Raw genomic sequence first — 21980 nt, forward strand, 5'->3', positions numbered from 1 at the left:
GCGCAAGCAGAGCGTAATACGATGCACAAACAATGCGGCAATTCAAGTACAGATACACGAGCAATAACAACAATAGTAAGGTAAGAGAGCACTTAACTGGCTGCGGATCAGCAAAGAAAGAGGAAGTGGGATTGTCTACATGCCTATTTATAGTACAGACTCTATGGTTGTCACCCAAGTGTTTCTGGGTAATGCGGTTTTTTACTTGGCTGCTGGGCATTTCAATAAAGAAATGAGACTAGCATAATCCTCGCCTCCTGTCCTGAAATAGAATTACGGACACGAAGTGGCGTTCTGCTTAGGCGCCATCTTAATTTATCTCGGGCCGATTACTCGAGTATGAGCGCCATGTTGAAACATGTTCATAATATGTTTTACCGTTCCTAAACTTTCCCAAATCTACAAAAAATAGTTAGAGCTAATGAACTCTTCATTGTAAATTCACTCGTACCATAGCTTAACCCAATTGTGTAAATATCAGAAATATCACGGTAATATCCTAATCGTAATTCAAATACTATCAATCATTTACTCGGATATTAATCCTCAAATTGTATATTCACAAAAGAATATTAAATAATTTTTCAGTAATTCTCAAAATCTTAATTAGGAAATAAGATAGTTCATTCCCATATTCATAACTCATCTCCCCCGTACCAGTCGCGAACTGGCAACCACAGCATTCATAGGTAGAAAAACAATAAGGTACTCCACATCTCCTCCAAATTGAACACTATGCTATAATGATGACCTGGTATATACCGACTTGGGCCATCATTGGAGTTGTTTACTAAGCTGGCACTCTTTTGTTACAGATTGAGGTTCATTTTGAATCGTGATAATTTGTTACTTATTTACGCATGGATGTGAGCTTGAGGTAGATCTTTACTTTAACATATTTGTGCTTCGGGCCCTATAATGTTATGTAATTGTACTTGTAAAGTGCACTTATACCCCAACTGGGGTGTCCTGACGCTGTAACGCATGCCACTGTGGAACCCTTCCTGGCTTTTCCCTGTAAAAATGTCCACTCCTGGGCACCCCCAAGGTGAAGCCAGGCATCCCTGCGCTGTTAGGGCTGTTGTGGAGATTAAGCAAGCTATTGCCCAGAGTTGCAGAGTGGGACCCATGATTAGAATAGGCACAGAGGGGGAATTATCACGTCCGAAGATATTGAGCCAAAACCCGCTGTGGCGGGAATTGAACCCTGGTCCCGGGTCAGACTTCTTCATCAGGATCTGCCGCTCTAACCATTGAACCACACTTCTCCAATGCACTGAGGGTGTCTTTGATATGAATCTTGCCTAATTGTATAAATAATTTTTTCAAACCTGTTTACTAATGATACATGGGGTGACTAAAACTCTTTACTTTCTTTGCTTAATTTTCTGATTTGGCCTTGATGGTGAAGGAGACAGATCTCTTTTTTATAACCTATTTTGGAAAGTATCGAGATCTATCGTTCTGATATTATATATTTTTGGGTTGCAGCCCTGACGAAGTCAAAATGCATTTGAATGTTGCATGACGAAACACGTGTTGGCTGCGTATGAAGCTCTAAGTGATGACAACAATTACATTTACGAAACTACTGTTTGGACGCACTCACTTCCTGGTGAATATTTGATTATGGAGTTTTTCATTTGACTACAGTGCTCCTCTGGACATTAAGAGGATCACCACCCAAATCTATAAGCGAATAATCAATATTTGCACTTTGCATTGAATTTATTTGGATTGCTTTCCTCTTTTACAGATATATAATTTTGCCATAGGAGTATATGTACCTCAGCTATTAATAATTTTTTCGAAGTGCTCAGGGGGAATCAATTAGTTAATTCAGATGTTCCCTGCTCTATGGGGACTTGTTGGATAGATTAGTAACCTATCCTTCTCTCTTAGGAGCACTCACTTATTATATGTTCATTATAATTTGCCTTTACATTTAGTAGAGCGCCCAAGGGTATACCTGGTTACCAGTATTAATAGTTGGCACTTCGGAAGAGGTCCCCTGGAGACCCCTTCCACTTTGAGACTGTCTCTGAAAATATTTTTTAAGGCAGACGTGGTTCCAGGAACCAGTACCTGCCCTTAAAAAATGAAACAAAAACTTTTTTTCTTAAATGCATCCTGTTTTCCTTTAAGTAAAACAGACTAAATTTTTTTTAACTGCTGTTTTTAAAAGCAATCCCAGACATGGTGGTCTGCTGAGCCCAGCAGGTCATCATATCTGGGAGGCCCTGTCATTCCCAATGGGCTCGCAAATTGAGAGAGACTCATTAATTTTCATGAGCATAGCTATTTGCGACCCCATTGCAAATCGCAAACAGTGTTATACACACTGTTGTACATGCCAAATAGCACCTCACAAATTGCGATTTGCAAATTAGTCGCAATTTGCAAGGGGCTATTTAGCATGTCGTACATCTGGACCCAAGAGTGGGAGGCAGCTCTTTTCATGCAAAGGTCCCAGCTCTCTGGAACTAGCTCCCATTTGCCATCAGGAGCATTCAGAATCATTTTCAGTTTAGGAAAACTCTGTAAACCTGGCTCTTCTCTAGTTAGGGTCCCTTTCCCTCCTCACTGTTTTAAGCTGCTGCAATCTGCTTCTTTATAATGGAGTATCTCTGGGAAGCCCCATTGCTGTAGCATCTATGCGCTTTACACATTTTACTAGCAGCCCGCTCCGACGTTGTCCGGGTATGAATTGCTGCCGGCCAGTAGTATATTGTTTGGTAGGCTTTTTTTTATAGCAGGCCTGTGAAATGCTCCGATTCACAGTGCACTGCTGATGCACTTAAGAGTGCACGTTCAGTAGTGTGTGAACTCTAGTTTCCCTACTTTATTTTCCTTGCAATATTATATAGCGCAAACTCGACAACATGGCATGAGCACAATTTACATTACAGAAGAACACATTCATTTGTGGTAGGCACCGGGAGACAAAGCGATTTGCCTGGAATCACAGGGTGTTGAGCAGATGCCGAGATTCGAACGTAGCTCCCCAGCTCTAAAGTTCTCAATTCTAGAACTTGTGGCGGGAGGTGTGTCTAAAAGTGTATGTCGGTGCTGGCCATCAATGAGAGAGACCTGTGCATTTTTCAAATGGGTGGTGAAAAAATATGAGTATGTTGCTGGAGATGTGGGCCGCCGTGCCACCAATGTACTTTCCGGGGGAGGGTCAACACCCATTATTCCGCAACTTTCTTTCCGCATACCATCACTCCGTATACTTTCATTACGAAAGTACCATGACTCCGGAATGCCATTATAACGCATGGCATTACATTTTATATGCTTTTACCACGCATACATTTACAACGAAATTCGTTGTAAATGCATGAATGGTAAAAGCATGTTTTTTTTATGTTTGGATAAGGTAAGTATGGGTATATTAGTATATGGGTATATGTTTTGGGGTACTGAGGTATATGTTTTGGGGTGTTTGGGTATTTTAAGGGTTCAGATATAGTTTTGGGTTATGGGGTACAGGGGTAGTTTTAGGGTTTAGGGATTGGTATGGTGTTTGGGGTACAGGGGTATTTTTAGGGTTCAGGGCTAGGTTTGGGTTTTGGGGTATAGGGGTATTTTTAGGGATCAGGGGTAGGTCTGGGTTTTGGGGTACAGGGGTATTTTAAGGGTTCAGGGCTAGGTTTGGGTTTTGGGGTACAGGGTATATTTATAGGGTTAAGATGGGTTAGTGTTAAGGGTGTTGGGGTATTTTAAGGAGTAAGGGTGGGTTATGATTATGGGGTGCAGGGGTATTTAAAGGGAGCAGGGTGGGATTAGCACACGATATGACACATGGCATGAAGGGCGGAACATACCACATGCCCCCAGCGTTTGTCACGCCCCCAGCACACGCCCACAGCACAACGCAGACACACCCACAAGGTACTACTTTGCTGGCATGGTTCTTTTACCTTTTAAACGTATATGGTGGGCGTCTGCATAGCCTATGTCTTTCTGCTGCAACTGCCCTTTCCAACGCTGTATTGGGTGTTGTGATTGGTGCTGTGGTTCCTGAGATTACCCGCCTCAAAAGTTTGGGCTCTCTCTTTATTATATTAGTATGGATAACATAATACAACATCTCCCCAGTAATCGCTTGTGAGGTTGACCCAGTTCACGTGCATGAAACCTCAAGTAATAGTCTTTCAATCTCTTTGCGTTTTAAGGAAAGCAAATGCTATTAGTGAGTTCTTAATGAGCAGAGATAGAAAGCCAGCTGTCGGGTCAAAAGAAACAGATAAGGCACCATGTCAAAAGGGGTGCTATTTCTCACAATAATATCTCTATAAAATGATCATCTTGAAAAATTCCACAAACTTGTTACAACTTTTAATAAATTTGATAAGAAGACATTCAATAGGAGTCATTCATTACTTTTATCAAAATAGTAAATACCTGCACTGCCCATGTAAAAATGTAAGATCTTGGTGAGGGAGAGACACTCGCCCTGCCAGGACCCACGCATTGGAGGAGGAGGTAATATCAGTAGGACCTCCTACCTCGCTTAGGCAGATTCGACTTGTGCTCTGTGCTAACGCTGCTCCAGCGCTGCGCGCATATAGCTCTTTGCTTGTAGAATTTTAAGCTTACTTGCCTCGTTTTATGTAAATTGCGCCGAGCGCTTCGCGCTTTTAATTAATACTTCTACCGCTTAGGGGGAAATAAGGGAGCCTTACCCACATCATAATTTGCCACAAACCCACATTTGTGGGCTAGAAGGGACTCGGGGGCTCTGCAGCATCTTCGCGCCGGTTGTGAGCGCCATCTTGGAGTGGGGAGAAGTCCTTCCACTCTCAGCGCCATCTTGGTGAGGGAGAGACACTCGCCCTGCCAGGACCCACGTGACACCCTGCCGGCCATTTAAGATGGCCGCTAGACCAGTGCGCAGCGACGATGCGCAGCGGGGGCGCCGTAGGGGCGCCGGAGGTAAGCCCGTTTGCGCCCGTTCGCGCAACGGACGCGCTTAGGGCCGCTACCTCTGGCCCCTCCGGTCCAAACCGCATAGCTTACACTCGGAGTGAGCTTATTGAACTTAGACCTGGGCAGGACCCGGTTAGATCGTCTACTTCCAAGCCAATCATCTGTGGTTTGCTTAATGTCAGATCTCTCTGCAAGCACCACACGGAAATAGCCTTCCTCATTGAGTCTGAACAGCTCGATGTCCTCTTTCTTACTGAAACGTGGACTCGGGAGGACTGTGAGGTCGAGCTGGGTTTAGCCTGCCCTACAGGATATAAAATCAGCCACACACCGCGCCCACTTAACCGAGGAGGGGGAATTGGATTCATCCATAGAGATTCGCTCACCCTCTCCCAGTTAAAGATTCGAGAGGTACCGGGATTTGAACTGCTGGGTTTCTCAGTTAAACAGCAGGAGTCGTTGTGCTGCTCGGGTGTCCTCTGTTATCGCCCCCCGGGACCAGCACCTTCCATTCCTCTTTTCATTGACCTAATTTATGAACTTGCCAGCTCCCATTCCAGGTTATTAGTTCTTGGTGATTTCAATCTGTGGGCAGGCAGTTCGTTGGACAATGCTTTTTTCTCTCTTAGCCAAGCGTGTACAGATCTTAATTTAGTACAGTTGGTGAATGCCGCCACGCATCGGAAAGGCCACATTTTGGACTTGGTGTTCGCGGACCCTCAATGGGCATCATTTGTAGACATCAAGTGCCAATATTGGACGGATCACTTTCTGATCAGGTTTTCCCTCTGGTCGGAGGACCCTACTTCGCGTAAGGCTGGATTACCTCTAGCTAAGCTAGAGAGACCTTGGTCCCGCATCTTAAACAATGTCCCATTGCCGAACATCTTAGATAAGGACTTCAAACTGGGCAATACAGTTGAAGACAGTTATACCCTCTTCTGTCAGTCCATAGCTAGTTCGCTGGATAAGTTAGCGCCCCTTCGGAAGTCGCGAGGGAGAGTGAACCGAGCTAGTCCTTGGTACACGAGCGAACTTCGCCAGCTCAAACTCGACTGTAAACGCGCGGAAAGGGCATGGAGGAAGCAGTATCTAGACTCCGAGAAAATTGCATTTAAGTCTGCTATGCATAAATATAAAGCTCAAATTAAGATAGCAAAAGCGACCTTCCTTGAACTTACTCTGAATCAGGCCCCAAACAAGGCTCAGGCCCTCTTTAAAATCGTTAAGGACCTGGCTCATCCGACTTGTGTGGCCAGCGCTGTTCCCTCGTCGCAAGCTCTTTGTGACTCTCTGGCAGATGCCTTTGAGGAAAAAATTCGTAAAATCCTAGCAGGTCTGCAGGACCCACGGAACTCTACCACTGAGGAGGGAGCTCCGGAGGAAATGGCCAGTCGACCCCTGCAGAGGGCTACTATTCTCTGTCAGGAAGCTCCGGTCTCGCCCTCCAGTCGACCCCGACCAGCTGAGCAGCCTTCCAGCCCGGGAGCTCCGGCGGCGGAAGCCAGTCGACCCCAGCTGAGTAGCCCTCCTTTGCTTCTGTTGGATCAGGCTCTCAGCTTGGGAGCTCCGGCGACTGCGGCCAGTCGACCCCATCTGAACTGCTCTCCCCCCGCGGCCCCTGATTCGGCTCCCTGCTCGGGAGCTCCGGCAATTGTAGCCAGTCGACCTCAGCAGGGTAGCCTTCTCCCTTTTCCGGTGGAGCCAGCTCTCAGTCTGGGAGCTCCGGCGAGCGAGGCCAGTCGACCCCAGCTGAGCGGCTCCTCTACCCCCACTTTGGATCAGGCTCTCTGCTTGGGAGCTCCGGAGATTGCTGCCAGTCGACCCCAGCAGAGAAGTCATTTTTCTCCTTCCTTGGAGTCGGCCCTCAGTTTGGGAGCTCTGGCGTGCGAGGCCAGTCGACCCCAGCTGAGTAGTTTTCCCCTTCCATCCTTGAAGGAGTTCGGCGATCTAGCCCTAACGATTTCTTCTGGGTCGCCTTTGGACCCTCTTCCCCCTAGACTCTGGAGGGTGTTTCATGAGGACCTCTTCCAGCCCCTGCATGCCATCTGCTGTCAGTCATTCGAGACTGCTACTGTTCCAAGCTGCTGGAAGAAGGCAGTGGTATCCCCGCTTTTAAAAAAACCTACGCTCGACCCTGCCTGCCTTTCTAACTACCGGCCAATCTCCCTGCTCCCTTTTCCGGTTAAAATTATGGAAAAGTTGGTCACCCGTGCTCTGTCCAGTTTCCTAGAAGGGAACAGCTGGTTGGATGAGACGCAATTCGGCTTCCGCCCAGCACATGGGACGGAATCCGCGTTGGTGACCGTGTTAGACAACCTGCGGGCGCGAGTCGACAGTGGTCGGGCAGCATTTTTGGTGCTGCTCGACATGTCGGCCGCGTTCGACACGGTCAGCCATCCCACCCTGATTTCTAGGCTGGAGGAATGCGGGGTCAGGGACAAGGCCAGGGATTGGTTAATCTCCTATTTGGACTGCCGTCAGCAACGGGTTTCATTACCCCCCTTCAGCTCGGAGGAACGGAGAGTGGGACAAGGAGTACCTCAGGGCTCGGCCATCAGCCCTATACTCTTCAATGTCTACCTCCGCCCCCTAGTCCAGCTCATTAAAACCTTTGGTATCTCTGCATTTAATTATGCAGACGATACCCAGCTGGTCTTCTCTCTGGAGGGACAGGAGGCAGTCACATTGGAGACCTTTCATCGGTGCATGCAGGCGACAGCGGAATGGCTCCGGCTGAACTCGTTACAGTTCAACGGAACTAAGACGGAGGTTTTACATTGCTCCACTGATCGAATTCCTCGTGACCTTCCAGTGGACTTCTGGCCTCCGTCCTTCTCAGAGACGGTGTCTGCGGCACAATCAGCGCGCAATTTAGGCGTCACTTTTGGGCCTAACCTGCAGTTGGATCTACATGTGAATAAGATCTCGTCAACATGTATGATGCTGATTCGTATGCTGCGCAAGGTCCTGCCCCTCCTCCCTGTGCAAGCCAGACCAGAAGTAGTGCGTTGTACCATCCTAAGTCGACTTGACTATTGTAACGCACTACTTCTGGAGGCCCCGGTAACACTCTTGGGCAAGTTGCAAAGGGTGCAAAACATCGCAGCCAAACTCGCCCTTTCTCTCCCTTACCATAGTTCATCTACGGCAGCACTGCGAGAACTTCATTGGCTGCCAGTTCATCTTCGGGTGCGCTACAAAGCAGCATGTATTGTGTTCAGGGCTATCCACGAGCTAGGCCCCATTCCGTTGCGGCGAATGTTTGCCTGGTACTGTCCATCTAGAGCTTTACGCTCTTCGTCATCCAGGCTACTGGTAGTCCCACGATTCCAGAGAGTGAGGATGGGGGGCCGCTCTTTCAGAGTAGCGGCAGCCAAACTCTGGAATTCTCTGCCTTTATCCTTGAGAAGCCTTGGAGATCTCCTTTCCTTCAGGAAGGCTTTAAAGACTCATCTTTTCCCCAGGATAGGCTGAGCTACTGTTTTCATTGAGTACGGGTCAAAGCGCCAGGATGCCCTTGGTGGTGACAGGTTGCGCTATATAAGTATGCCACAATACAATACAATACAATAAGATTCCACATTACATATATGGATTCAAACTGCTCATGGAGCTTTTCAATACCTCAGGTGCACATTAGAAACAGTGTGTAAATTGTGTCTATTTGCTTAATCTAGTTTAGTGTCTAAAATAGTCCTTCAGGAAACATAAGACAATGGTGATAAATAAATACAGACATTTTTTCTCCCCCATCTTGACATAACACTAGCTGTCCTCCCAAAATCAGCTGCCAGTCTCTGATAATATAATCATATTTATAGTATGTGAGAATGAATTAAGACTGCAAATTAGGTGGACTGGAGGACTAATGGTTTCCTAACAAGTCAACTCCGATGACAGTTTTGGAAACACCGCACATTGCAGGAAGCAGGGGACTTTGGCAGAATACGAGAGACTTAAATCATTTTTGTTTCCAGTTTTGTGTCACTTTCTGGTGTTAAGTGACACGAGGCAGACATGAGCCAAAGAACAGAGGTTGTCTCAACCACAGGGATGGCTGGTGCTCAAGGGCGATATGGGCATCGCCATGCCACCCTGGGGGAGTAATAAAATGTGAGATGGAACACCGAGTAGCTAGCAATCAATTGTGCTGGCTGCTCAATGAACAGAAATGTGTAAATCTAGGTTTTTTTTGAGGAGGTGAAGGAGGATGGCCCTTGGCTCTTTGCATGCCATGGCTGGGTGAAGATTTCTTCGACCAGGAGGCACACATCAGGGCAGTGAAGACACACTGGTGGATGTGGTGTGTGTATTTCTTCCGAGAATAGAGTTTGACTTTGGGTGTTATTGACGTGGTCCAGGGAGGAGTCGGAAGACCTCCATTCATTTCAATGGCTGGAGGCAGGGCAGGCCAGCTGAGAAAATGTAGTAGTGGGGAGGGGTGTCAGTGGCCTCTACCTCTTCCACTGAGACCCTGCAACAGTTCTTTATTTTACAATGATAGGTGGGCTGGGGTCTGAGGCCAACTCCAGCAGCTTTCAGTTAAGCATGGGCGAATTTTGCGAATCTCGCGTTCGCGAATTTTGCGGATTTGCGAACTCGCAATCCGCAAAATCCGCGAATTCCCGCGAATTTGCAGATTTTTTTTTTTGTGTTCGCCCGTGTTTCTGCCAGTTCGCGAGGGTTTTTACAATTTCGCAATTTGCGAACTTACCTGTCGGGTCGCAAGTTTTGCGAACTTGTTGTTTCTACGTGTCCAGCCTGTTTGGGACACTCTTCTTCATCACTGCCACTCTCTGTCACCACTGCCACTCTCTGATTACTCATGCCACCCTCTGGCCCAACCATGCCACCCTCTGTTTCATCACCACACCCTCTGGTTGTCCAGTGTACATTATTTTCGGCAAAGCACACCTTCCCTGCCTCAAGTGACCTGAATTAATTTGGGGCTGATTAATGTGTCACAGAATATTTTTTTAGCCCGCACCTGCTTCCTTAGTGCGCCCTGATTAGTGATCTTTTGCACTTGCTAAGTGCTTTCATTGTTGCAAAATTAGTTACAACACCAGCCCTGCCCCAACTGACAATAATGAATTAGGGGCTGATTAATGGATTTTAACTTCCAGCCTGGCTCCTGCTTGTCTCCCTTAGCTGTAATTCAGGACCTTTGTGGCATATGTGTAACTATTCTGAGGTTCAAAGCAGGGTCACATAATAGTTGCAACTGGCAACTGAACTCTGGAGGGGCCCCTCAGGAAGCACTACAGGAAATGGCTACTAATGATGAGCCTGAACTTTTGAACCTGGTAAGTAGTTTCAGTTTTGCTAAGATCGTATTTCTGCAATTCAGCACTTATTCGCGGGGCGCGAAGTTGTACTGGGAAGCCGCGAACTCACGCGAACAGTGCGAGCAGTGCGAGCAAAATCCGCTGCTCGCGGATTTGCGGATTTTGCAGGAGATTTGCGAATCTCGCGGATTGCGAATTTCCCGAAAATCCGCAAAATCCGCGAGCGAAACGGATTTTCCGCCCATGCTTACTTTCAGTTCCTTCCAGGCCTTTGCCACTGTCTGCAGTCCAGTCACGAGGAGCCAGGGAGAACGTTCTATAGGTGAGTAACTTTTAAAGAAGTTGTTCTTTTCCCTGAAGTTGTAAAAATCAAGAGAGGATGTTTTAAGGCAGCCAACTAGCACTCTTCAAGGCTTTTATCCTCCAACTGCCCTTGAGTGACGTCGGAGGTAAAGCTAATTTAGCTAAAACTGTGCAGTACAAATGTGTAAATCAAATGAAAAGCACAGCCTTTCTACAATGGATGTCTGGCTTCTTTATTGTGGCATTTCTTTGCTGCATAGCCCAGCACTTCTCATTCAGATTCTCTGCCCGCAGCAGTTCCGGGCTTTAGTTTGATTAAACACTCTACTTAGAGAGACACAAGAATATTAGACAAGGCCCCCCTGGCTGCCCTAAAGGTGTGTGTTTTCAGTTTTATAGCACTAACTCACCACTAGGAACATTGCACAAGGTCACATTCATATTTGTTAAAAGCAAGGGGAGAAGATTTACCCAGAATCACAGGAGACAGGTGTACTCGTAAAAGTGTCTCCCTAGAGTGACGTGGTTGAACACAGTCTGATTGTATGTGGCTTGTGTTGGTTGTACTGGGGAGATCCCCCATTTCACTATGCCTAAGAAGGCTTTTCAGTCTGTCCAGCAGCTGAGATCCCATCACCCCAGCTTGCAGACAAGGCATGCATTGCACTTATCAGAGTGTGAGCTCATCTGAGGAACTTTACCTAAAGAAGAGGCTCAAGAAAATAAGACATTGGCTGTGGCAGAACTCTTTAACCATTGAAAGCAAGCGTTGCTAACCTTGTACTGCTTGGTGACGCACACTGTAAGTGTTTTGCTTTTGAAATAACCTCGTAACATGATCACAAACACAAAAGATGGTTTATAGATTTAAAAAAATATTCTCTCGTTTACATTCTGCTTCTGTGAATCAGAAAAGGCATTTGTTGTAACATGACTGCTTAAATGATGGACATGCTCGTTCGACGTTCTGTGTCTGTGTTGGGCCAGAGTAGCACACTTCTGCTGGAGCAGTGCAGACCTTTCCTCCCACGGGTGCAGGAGGGCCAGCTCAGAGCAAGGCGGTGAAGATGATGGCATCAGATGCCATCTGCACACTCTCTCCTCTTCTGTACCGCCACTCCGAGGGCTCTACTTTCCCATCAGATCCACTGTGCCTCTATCCTTCCAGTTTCTGTCCTCATGTGTAATGCTCACACCTTCCAGCAGATATCAGGATCCAATAGAAGCAGTTGTTTACTTACTGGGGGCCTCCACTCAAATCCAAGCGATGTCACATTTTAACTTCTTCCATTCACACTCTGATGAGATTGAGCTGTACCTCGGCTCTTCTGCATGCTGCTGCCAGGGCCATGCGTGCAGCATTATCTTGAGGCATGCACTGTGTAGTGCACTCCATCGTCAGTCCAGATTGAGTGGCAGTCCACTACTTACAGTGCTGCTGCGTTACTTCAATGGTCGCTGATGACTGTTGGTATTTGATATAGAGGGCTCGTTCTTTCGAGATCAAGTAAATTAAGTACCATAAGTTGGACAGTGGTGACTGCTGTTGTTGTGCTTAGAGACAGCAGATGTGTGGTACGAAGCACTGCATAAAAAGTTATTTTTTATTTATGTTTATTGAATTTTCCAAATGAAAAATTACGTAAAAAGTTACGTGTTCATCTTGCCGAATGCCACTTAGCATGACTTGTATCTGGTCAGGAGGATGCACTAAGTTGACTCTGTGTGTTTGTATAAATTGCACCTAGAGGTTTGGTGCTATTGTTTTTATTTGACACGCGCAAAGTGGGAATGTGTTTTTTGTATGCGTCTCAGTGCTTTCCGAAATCTCAGGATGGCATTTCGAAAAAGTCCCAAGTCTAGGGACCTCATTTATGAGGCTGTGCGTCACTTTTACGCCGCCGGTGCGTCACTTTTTTGTGTTGCACCAGTGGCATAAAAAATGCGCCTTGTTGCGCCATATTTACAAAGTGACGCATCTAGGTAGATGAGTCACTTTGTAAACCCCTGCGCCACATTATACCTGCGCCAGGTATAATGTATGCAAGGGGGGGCGTATTGACGCAAGGAAGGGTCGTAGAAGTGACGTAGTGAAATCTATGAGATTTCACTGCGTCACTTTTAGGATGCCGTTGCGTCAAAATCTTGTGCCTGTCTCACAGCAGGCGTAAGATTGACGCAGGCCCTTTCACCTGGGGCTTGCCCCATGTGAAAGGACGCATTGCTGGAGTTGCGCACTTGTGTGACACACTCCAGGGGCCTCATTTATGAGGCTGTGCGTCACTTTTACACCGCCGGTGCGTCACTTTTTTGTGACGCACCAGTGGCATAAAAAATGCGCCTTGTTGCGCCATATTTACAAAGTGACGCATCTAGGTAGATGCGTCACTTTGTAAACCCCTGCTCCACATTATACCTGCGCCAGGTATAATGTATGCAAGGGGGGCGTATTGACGCAAGGAAAGGTCGTAGAAGTGACGTAGTGAAATCTATGAGATTTCACTGCGTCACTTTTAGGACGCCGTTGCGTCAAAATCTTGCGCCTGCCTCAGAGCAGGCGTAAGACTGACGCAGGCCCTTTCACATGGGGCTTGCCGCATTTGAAAGGACGCATTGCTGGCATTGCGCACTTTTGTGACACACTCCAGCAATGCGTCGCTTTTGCACTTACAGATACGTCAGAAATACTGACGTAACTGTAACTCCTTGCGACATGATGCGTCATACATTAAATATGACGCATCAGGAATGTCGCAAGGAGTGCGCACTGAGAAGTGACGCATCGCTGCTTTCAAGCAGCGATGCGTCATTTCTCATAAATGAGTCCCCATGAGTGGCAGCCAGTTGGGGTGGAGTTTGTCCTCCTGGCTTCAAGCAGCACATGAAGGGAGGAGTGTTTGTTTCAATAGAAACTTGTCAAATATATAAACTAACCTCCACCTTATGGAGACACTAAGGGCCTGCGGCTGTGCTGTCTCATCTTTGGATGAGGGAGGAGGGGAGGTCTTTTAACATCGGGCCCATTACCTCCTCGTCCGTCGGCGTATCTTTGTTGTTTTCATGCCTACGCAAGGGGGTTGGGGGCTGGTGGTTCGCTCGCTGGTTCCCTCCCTTCTACATGCATGTTTGATTTGGCTGTACTGTAGTGTCCTGCTTTGGCGGACTCGGCGTGCCTTGCTTCTTTTCTTACCTCCGGGTGGTGCTGGTGAGTTGCAAGTGGGCTCCCTCCCTCCTCCTGGTTGTCCGCTTCCACGTCTCCAGCGGCTGGCTCGGTGGGCTCGTTAGCCGGCCCTGGAGGGGGCGTGGCTTCATACCGTCTTGCTGTGGTTTAGCGCGATGTCTGCTGCGCGCCTTCTGGCAGCTAGTGGAGGTGTTGTGCTTGATAAGGTCACTTCTTAGCTTGCTTGTTAGTATTTGGGTGTTTCCCCTCTAACGATTCAGAGGGTTGACGTCCTGCCTCTGGCTTCTGTCATGATTTTCATGGGCGAGCCGATGGCCGGCCTGGGACGTTTTCCTTATGGTACGTCTATTGATGTAGGGGGCGGCGGTCCTGCTTTAGCGGACTCTTAGCTCCGTTTTGGGCGGATGCAGTGTCATTTGTTCTGTTTTTATCCCCCCTTGTTGGACACTTTATGCATATTCCCCCGTCCTGCTTTAGCGGACTAGCGGGGTCTTGCTTTCAGTGCCGGTTCTGTTTCTGCTACTGACACCGGGTCTTGCCTTTGCAGACTTGGCGTCTTGTCTGGGGGCTGATATTGTTTACTCGTGTTGCCGAGTCCTGCTCTAGCGGACTCAGCATGTTTATTGGTGCCTCCTGATGCTGCCATTGTGCTTGTAACAGTCCTGGCGTGTTTTCCGGGGTGCCCGCCCTCACGGACCAGGGTTCGACTTCTGCCTAATCTGTGAAGGTTTCCCCAGGTGGTACTTTTTCGCAAGTCCTGTGTGCGTTTCCCTGCATGCCTTCCTGTTTGTGGCCACGGCATTTGGTTTCCTGGTGTTGATAACTTTTTTAAGGCGGCCAAGTGGGGGGGCTGCTTTCACTCGTGGTTTGTGTCCGCTTCTGATACTGCATGTATTTAAGTAGCGCTTGCCTCGTGGGTGCTTGTAGGGTTTGGTGTTTCCCTCACTGTGCTTCTGCATACTCAGTATGTTGTTGGCTTCCCTCCAGGTCCCGCTGGTGGGTCACGTTCGTGTTCTCTTCTCCTGACTGCCTCTCTCATTTTGCATGTTACTATGTCCTGCTTTAGCGGACTTAATGTTCCCTGCTTTCGGGCCTCCCTGTTTTGCTCGCATGGGAGGGGGTTTGACAGTGGGTTTGTAGGTCCCTGGTTCTATCCTGGGTTTCTTCACACTTTGGACTTCTGCTCTGTATGTCGCAGAGCGGTTTGATGTCAAATCGTTTTGACGCTCTTCGTTATCATATCCTTTAATTGCGTGATGCTCCCAGACTGAAACTCTTTTCTCTGGTTTCCATGGTGATGGTACGCTTTTCGGGTGCTCCTACTTGCCATGGTGATGTTGCTGGTCATTCTTTTTACGCGGCCGCGGAGGGTTCTTCTGGTTCTCTGGACTCAGTCCTTCACCTTGCGTTGTTTCAGCAGCTGTTGGTTCCTGTGGTGACGGCTGCCTTGCATGTTCGGGAATCACTTCCCCCTCCCGTGAGGGCCGGCTGTGTTCCGGGTCCTTCCCGTGTCACGGTGAGGGAGGAAGTTGTGGACCTGCATGGTCTTTTTATGCTGGGGTCGGATCTTGGGGTTATTCTTCTAGGCATCCGTTCCTTCCTGTTGTTTCCCTCCATGCCCCTGTCCTTTTGACTTCTCATATTGGTTTGCCTTTTGGCCTGTGCTCCTCCCCTCGTGTCTTTGCTGTGGTTCTGGCACCTCTGGTTGGTCTTTTTCATGGGAGGGGGATTGTGTTCTTCCTTACCTGGTTGTTTGGTTGAATCTGCTTCTTTTTTCTCTGAGGCAATGTTCCATGTCCGTGAGGGTTGCCTGGTCCTCGTGGGTCACGGTTTCTCTTGCTTCCTAATTCCTTCTCTGAATCGGATGTACATTGGGGCTCACTTGGGACGCTGTTGGGTTTGGTGTTCGGGCGTCATACACTGACTTTGCCTCTGACGCCTATTTTCGGCCCCTGGTGTCGGGGACTTGCCCTCCAGTGTAACTTTGGTTGGGGGTCCGGGTATTCTGTCCGCCTGCTTGCTGGTGGTGCCTTGGGCTCCTCTCCCTTTGTCTCTTATGATGAGTTATTTTGTTTTTCTCATTGACGCCCCTATGGTCTGGATTTCGATCTGGGGGGTCCTCTGCCTGCCCTGGTGAGGGTGGTTTTGTGTTGGTGGCTGGATGTTGGTCATCTGTTCCGATGTCGTCCGTTTATGTTTGTTCCCTCTCAGACGGTCACTGCGCGTGTCTGTCTGTGGCCTTGGGGGGCTTTTCTGAATGACTCTTTGATGCGGACTGGTGGTTGGTGGCTCTGCTTTCTTGTTCTCTGTTGCAGGGGGCTGAAGGCTGTTCAGTTGGGTCGCTGGACATTTGCCAGCCTTGCTGGCGGTTCGCCATATTGGTGTCCGGGCAGACTCTCATGTTGTCATGTTCTGCCTCTCTCTGTAGGGAGGGTTACGTTGTTCGTTCCCTCAGTTTCCTCTGTCGACTCCATTGTTCCAGGCCGGGGTCATGGTTGGCCTCACTGTCTGTGGTTTCTCTCCTGGACTGGGGGAGTGTGTTGACGGGCTGTCTGTGTGGGATCTTCCCTCTGTGGGGTCTTTTTATCTGCTTCAGATGGTATTCCTTCCATTGTTGTGGTGTTTTGAATATCAGGTGGTGGACTTCTTTGCTTCTTCGGTCCTTGGCACGTTCCGTTGTTTCTCCTCTTTTGTGCCTTTTTCGTGGGCTTGGAGGTGGATGTGTTGTCCTTCCAGTGGCTGAGGGGCCTGTTGTCAGCCTTCCTCTGATTCCTCTACTTCCAGAACTTGTGCTGGGGTATGGGTGTGTTGGGGCTTTGGTGCTCCGGTGGTTCCGGGTTGGCTTCACCCCCGTGGTTTTCTCTGTTGTTGGTGGCGGAGTTGCGTCCGGGTTGGGTGTTGCCGTTCCTTTCATATCCATTTGTTGGGCCCTCCGGTTCATCTTCCGGTGTTCCGGTCCGTGTTACTTCTGGGTTGGCTCTTGTGCAGTGTTCCCTGTTCCTGAATGATTGTCCATTTGGAGTTGCGGGCCTTGTTCCTCTGTGAGGACACCCCTCTGCTTTGTTGTCTTTCGCTATGCTTTGGGTCTCCTTTGCTATTGGGGTCTGCACTATCATTTGGCTCCTGGTTGGGTCCTGGATGTTTTTTTGGGGGGGTCGGTGTTGGTTGGGCTTGGCCCTTTCTACCCTCCGTGTTTGGGGCGGAGACACCTTTGGAGCTTTTTCTTGGTCTCCCTTTCATGTCTGCGGAGCCTTTTGGTAGCTTGTCTTTCGTGTCTCTGGACCTTCCAGCCCCTTGTCCTGGGGTATTTCCTCCCTGTGGGACCTTCCGTTGGTGTGGGTGCATTGCACAGGGTTCCATTGGTCAGTTGGAGTACAGGGACTTGCTGTTTATGACGTTTGGAAGGTTTCCGTGCTCTTGCGTACTCTTCCTTCTTTTGTGCCTGCTTGTGCTCTTCTTAGTCTGTCGGCAGGGGTGTTGCTTCCTGTTGACTCCTTTGCACATTTTTGGTTGTGTGGAGGGCCTTGATGTATTCTTGGTCTCCCACGGCTGCTTTTTTTGTGGTGGTCTCTTGTTTGTCATTTTGGCTGCTCCGTAAGGGTCTGTTTCCATCGCTTCCACTCTCGACCAGTGGATTTGGGTGGCTCTCCTTTTGGTGCCTGTTTCAGTCGGTATCTCCTTCTTGTTCGTTTCGGGGACTTTCTTCTGGTTTGTTGTGGTTTCTTGGTCTGCCTTTCCGGTTGTTTCCTTGGGTGTTTGGCTGGTCGCCCACTTGGTCTTCCCCTCATGCCTTCTTTTCTCGTTACCGGCTTGGGGTTGGTGCTTCTGTTGCCATTGCCTCTTTGGTTCTGTACTCAGTGGTTTCTTGGGGTGTATCTCTCGCCTTTGTTGTCGCTGATGTTTTTTTTGTTGTTGTGCTGCCTTCCGTGTGTGGGCTGTATTTCCTATCCATGAAGCTGATATTGCCTTGGTATCTGCTCATTAGTAATTACTGTGGAGAGGAAGATGGACGAGGAGGTAATGCCCCGGTTACTTACTGGTGATCTTCATTACTTCGAGTCCTAGTCTTCCTCGCCACAGTATAGTTTCCTTTCCCTTCCCTCCCGGCACTTTGTTGTGACTTCATGTATGCAGCTTTGGTTTACAGATCGTGATGTGGATCTTGCATCCTTTTATGTAATTGGTGGTTGCCACTGGGGGCCATGTTGGAAGGATAGGGAGACTAGTATGTTAACTTTTTCTTGGGGTTTCTGTGGGAGCAGGATGCTCATTAGTAATTACTGTGGCGAGGAAGACTAGAACTCAGAGTAATGAAGATTACCGGTAAGTAACCGGGGCATAGTCTGTCACAGCATCAGGATGACTTTCGATGAAAGAGTGCCTCATGGCCATCAGCAGTAGGACTATGAGACATGTGTCGCGGAGCCTGGAGTGAAGGTAGGTGTAATAGTTGTATTATATATAGGGATGCAATCACAGAAAGAGACAGCAAGTCTGACTCGGACCTGGTACTAAGCATCTCGAGGCAGGGCAGGCAGGCGAATCTACATCTTTTCTAATAGGGAACGGGAATGGCTTCCTCAGTTTGAGTTAGGGAGTATACAGTTCTCCCAGTTAATTTTGAGTTGTCCCAAACATTACTACCCGCCTCCCCAGTTAACAGGCTAGCTCACATGGGTAACAACATCTAAGTAGAGGAGCTAGAGCCACTGATCAATATCTGACAATGTAGAAGGGGCCTGCGCCAAATCATGCATGTTGAAAAATTACAACCAACACATGATATGTATAGTGTAAATGCCATGTATATATTGGGGGCATGCAAGGAGTCGACTTTGAATGTAACAGATAGTAGATGTAATTGTAAAAATTGTCAACTTGTGCTGTGATTGCCTGCCTGTTCTCCCCTTAGTAAAGCAAACTAATAAACAGATTCAAACAAAAAAAACAGAAAGAGACAGTAAAATTGTTGGATGGCACAGTATGCTAAAATCAGATTTTTAACTTAAATGTTTGAACCACAGCCTTAATTACATTAGGCCACAATTTGCAGTAACTATGTGGTGTATAAGCCACCATTTGAATACATTTTCTTCAACATTTTCTTTCACACCGTCCTTTTGCACTTCGGGCTTGTTTGCTTTGCTTATTCATTATACTCAGGTACAAAATATTTTGCCCCACCCCTTCAAACATCACCAGCTGCCACTGCTCCAGTGGTTCCCATTGCTCTCTACTGTATGGACTTTGGTACATGTACCTCCGTATGGGAGGAAAGTGCCTACGCGATTGACCAGCTTTTGACTGCACACTAGCAGGTATGCAAAAGAAAGTAGTGTTTTTCCACATTCATTCCATATTTTGATGCCCCTTTTTCATGTTTTTATTTCAATCCCTAAAAACATATTCAAAATTGGAAAGCAAAATGTTTACAAATCACTGAAAAGGATCTTGCTAGAACCGCCATTTAACATTAAAATTAATTTATGTTGTTTTCATGTCTGTCTTTTAAGGGTAATAATTCTCTATACTCCACTAAAGGAGGCTACTGAGATCATTAAAGGCCCACCCTGCTGCCTAGGTTCCAAGCTAAAGGCAAACATCTATAGCAAGGGACTTGGGGCCAGATGTAGGTGGGAAAATACCGGTCAATAACGGTGAAATTCGTTATTTTCACCGTTACCGACCGGTATTTAGCCAGGTGGGTATACACCCGTTACAACGCATCTTTTACAACTACCTACTATTACAACGCATCTTTTACAACGCATACCATTACAACGCATTGCGCTGGGGGGCGCTCTAGGATAGGGAATAAGTATAATTTACTATCCAACACCTTCCCTAGTGTCCACGGGGACTGGAGTTAGAATAGTAAATTATACTTACCACTATCCAGCACCTCAAAGCGCTATGCGTTGTAATGGTATGCGTTGTAATGGTCGCGTTGTAATAGTAGGTAGTTGTAACGGTATGCGTTGTAACATGGTACATCCACCAGGTGGGATGTTAATGTTAAATGTTTATGTTAAAATTATTTCTATAGCGCAACATACACCGGATCGGTTTCTTGGCACTTAGGGACAGGGCGCTGCGCAGAGGTGATTTAGATGGAATAGGCTGACGTGAAAAGCCAGGTTTTAAGCTGCTTCCTAAATTGAAAGTGGTTATCAATTAGACGTAGGGAAATGGGAAAAGAGTTCCAGAACTGGGGGGCCAGAGTTGAGAAGTACAGCCCGCCGTGTTTGTTTCGTTTGTATCTTGGGGTACTCAGAAGGCAGTGGCAGGACGATCGAAGGGTGCGGGAGGGACTGTATTTCTTAATTTTGTTGGATATGAATGCCCGGCCGGTGTCCCTCAAAGCTTTGTGGACAATACAGCCTAATTTGAATGCACAGCGTTGGCTCACAGGGAGCCAATGAAGTTGTTGAAGCAGAGATTTAACATGGTGGCGAGAAGAGAGTTGGAAGATAAGCCTGGCTGCATGGTTCTGTATCAGTTGTAAGCGTTGTACTTGATAGGCTGGGATGCCAACATACAGAGAATTTGCATAATCCAGTCTGGAAATAATTAGCGCCTGGACTACCAAGGTGGCTGCTTCTTTCGAGAGGAATCTTTTTATCTTCTTTATTTTCCGCAGCTTGAAGAAGCAAGCCGAAACCACTGAGTTCATTTGAGGGTTCATAGATAGATCCTTGCCTATCAAGATCCCCAAACTCTTCGTCGTTGTTGCCGGAGCAGGGGGAGAGCCCACGTGGCTAGGCCAAAAGTTGGAGTTCCAGGGACTGTTGGTGCCACCAGTCAACATCAACTCTGTTTTGTTCGGGTTTAGCTTGAGTTGGTTCAGGTGCACCCAGTTGCTAATGTAAGTCATGGTATCCCGTAAGTGGGATTCAGAGGAACTGGAGGAGTGTAGATTAAAAATTAGTTGCAAATCATCTGCATAGTTGAAAACCCGCACATTCCTCTCCCTCAAGGCAGTGACCAAGGGTTGCATGTAGAGGTTAAACAAAAGGGGAGATAAGGAGGAGCCCTGCGGGACTCCGCAAGGGAGTCTGCCTTTTGTGGAGCAGTAATGGCCCAAACGAACAGATTGAAACCTGTCTGACAGGAACGATTGGAGCCATTTCAGTGCTTGACCTCCGACCCCTGCACTTCGGACATGGTCGACCAAGTTGTTGTGGTCGACCGTGTCGAATGCTGCCGAGAGATCAAGAAGAATTAAGGCCTGTGAGATATTTTGATTTGCTCCTCTGCGAAGATCGTCCATGACCGGCAGGATGACTGTTTCTGTCGAATGGGCGGGACGGAATCCGGCCTGGTTAGAATCTAAAAGCAAGGATGCTTCTACAAAGGAGCTCAGGCAACCTGCTACATGGGACTCCAAGATCTTGCCAAGATAGGATGTAGGAAAGAAATCGGTAATAAGGAATCAGAAAATACTGATTCCTCAATACTTATTCCTTATTGGCCTTGTATTTAAGGAATCAGTAATACTGATTCCTTAAATGCAATGTAGGTAGCCCTTAAAACAGCGCACCTCAGCCTTAAAGAATCGCTCTTTACCACCAACTTCATGTTGGTGGTAAGTAACAATTTCCTTTCAAAAAGCACTTTTTTTGCTTTTTGAAATGTGCCATGTGGCACACATCCATGCCCTTAGGGCATGGATGTGTGCCACATGTGCACACATGCACATTTCTGGGGTGAAGGACACCCTGGCACCCTTGAAATACCTCCTGGTATTACCGATTCGGTAATACCGAATGTCTTCACATTCATTTCTATGGGCTTCCAAGCCCATAGGAATGAATGGGTAGGTATTCATTATTACCGAATCTCAATTACCGATTCAGTAGTAACCAATATTAAGAATTCAGTATTTTTTACCGAATTCTTACCTACATCTGAAATACCAAATTGGTAAAATTCAGTATTTAGGAATCGGTATTTCACTGTTACCTACATCGGGCCCTTGGACTCTAATGACTACAAAAGCCTGATACTTCAGGGCTGTTGCAGCCATGCTCTAAGATGACAGAATATCAGTATGGCTGCTTATAGCAGCCCATTGTGGGCTATGCCAGCAATCAAGGCCAACTTTGGAGTAATCGGCCTGAGTCAAAGGCAAGGAAATATAGCAAGGGAGCGGGCCTTTATCGGATGACATAGCCCACTATGGTAGGCTATACGACTCTTATAACATTTCAATCCATAAGGGCCGGTGTCCTAATTGAAAAAAACAGTCTCCAGAGTAGGTACACAGTATGTTT

This window comes from Lissotriton vulgaris, chromosome 4_1 (assembly GCF_964263255.1).
Source record: "Lissotriton vulgaris chromosome 4_1, aLisVul1.2, whole genome shotgun sequence".
Taxonomy (NCBI): Eukaryota; Metazoa; Chordata; class Amphibia; order Caudata; family Salamandridae; genus Lissotriton; species Lissotriton vulgaris.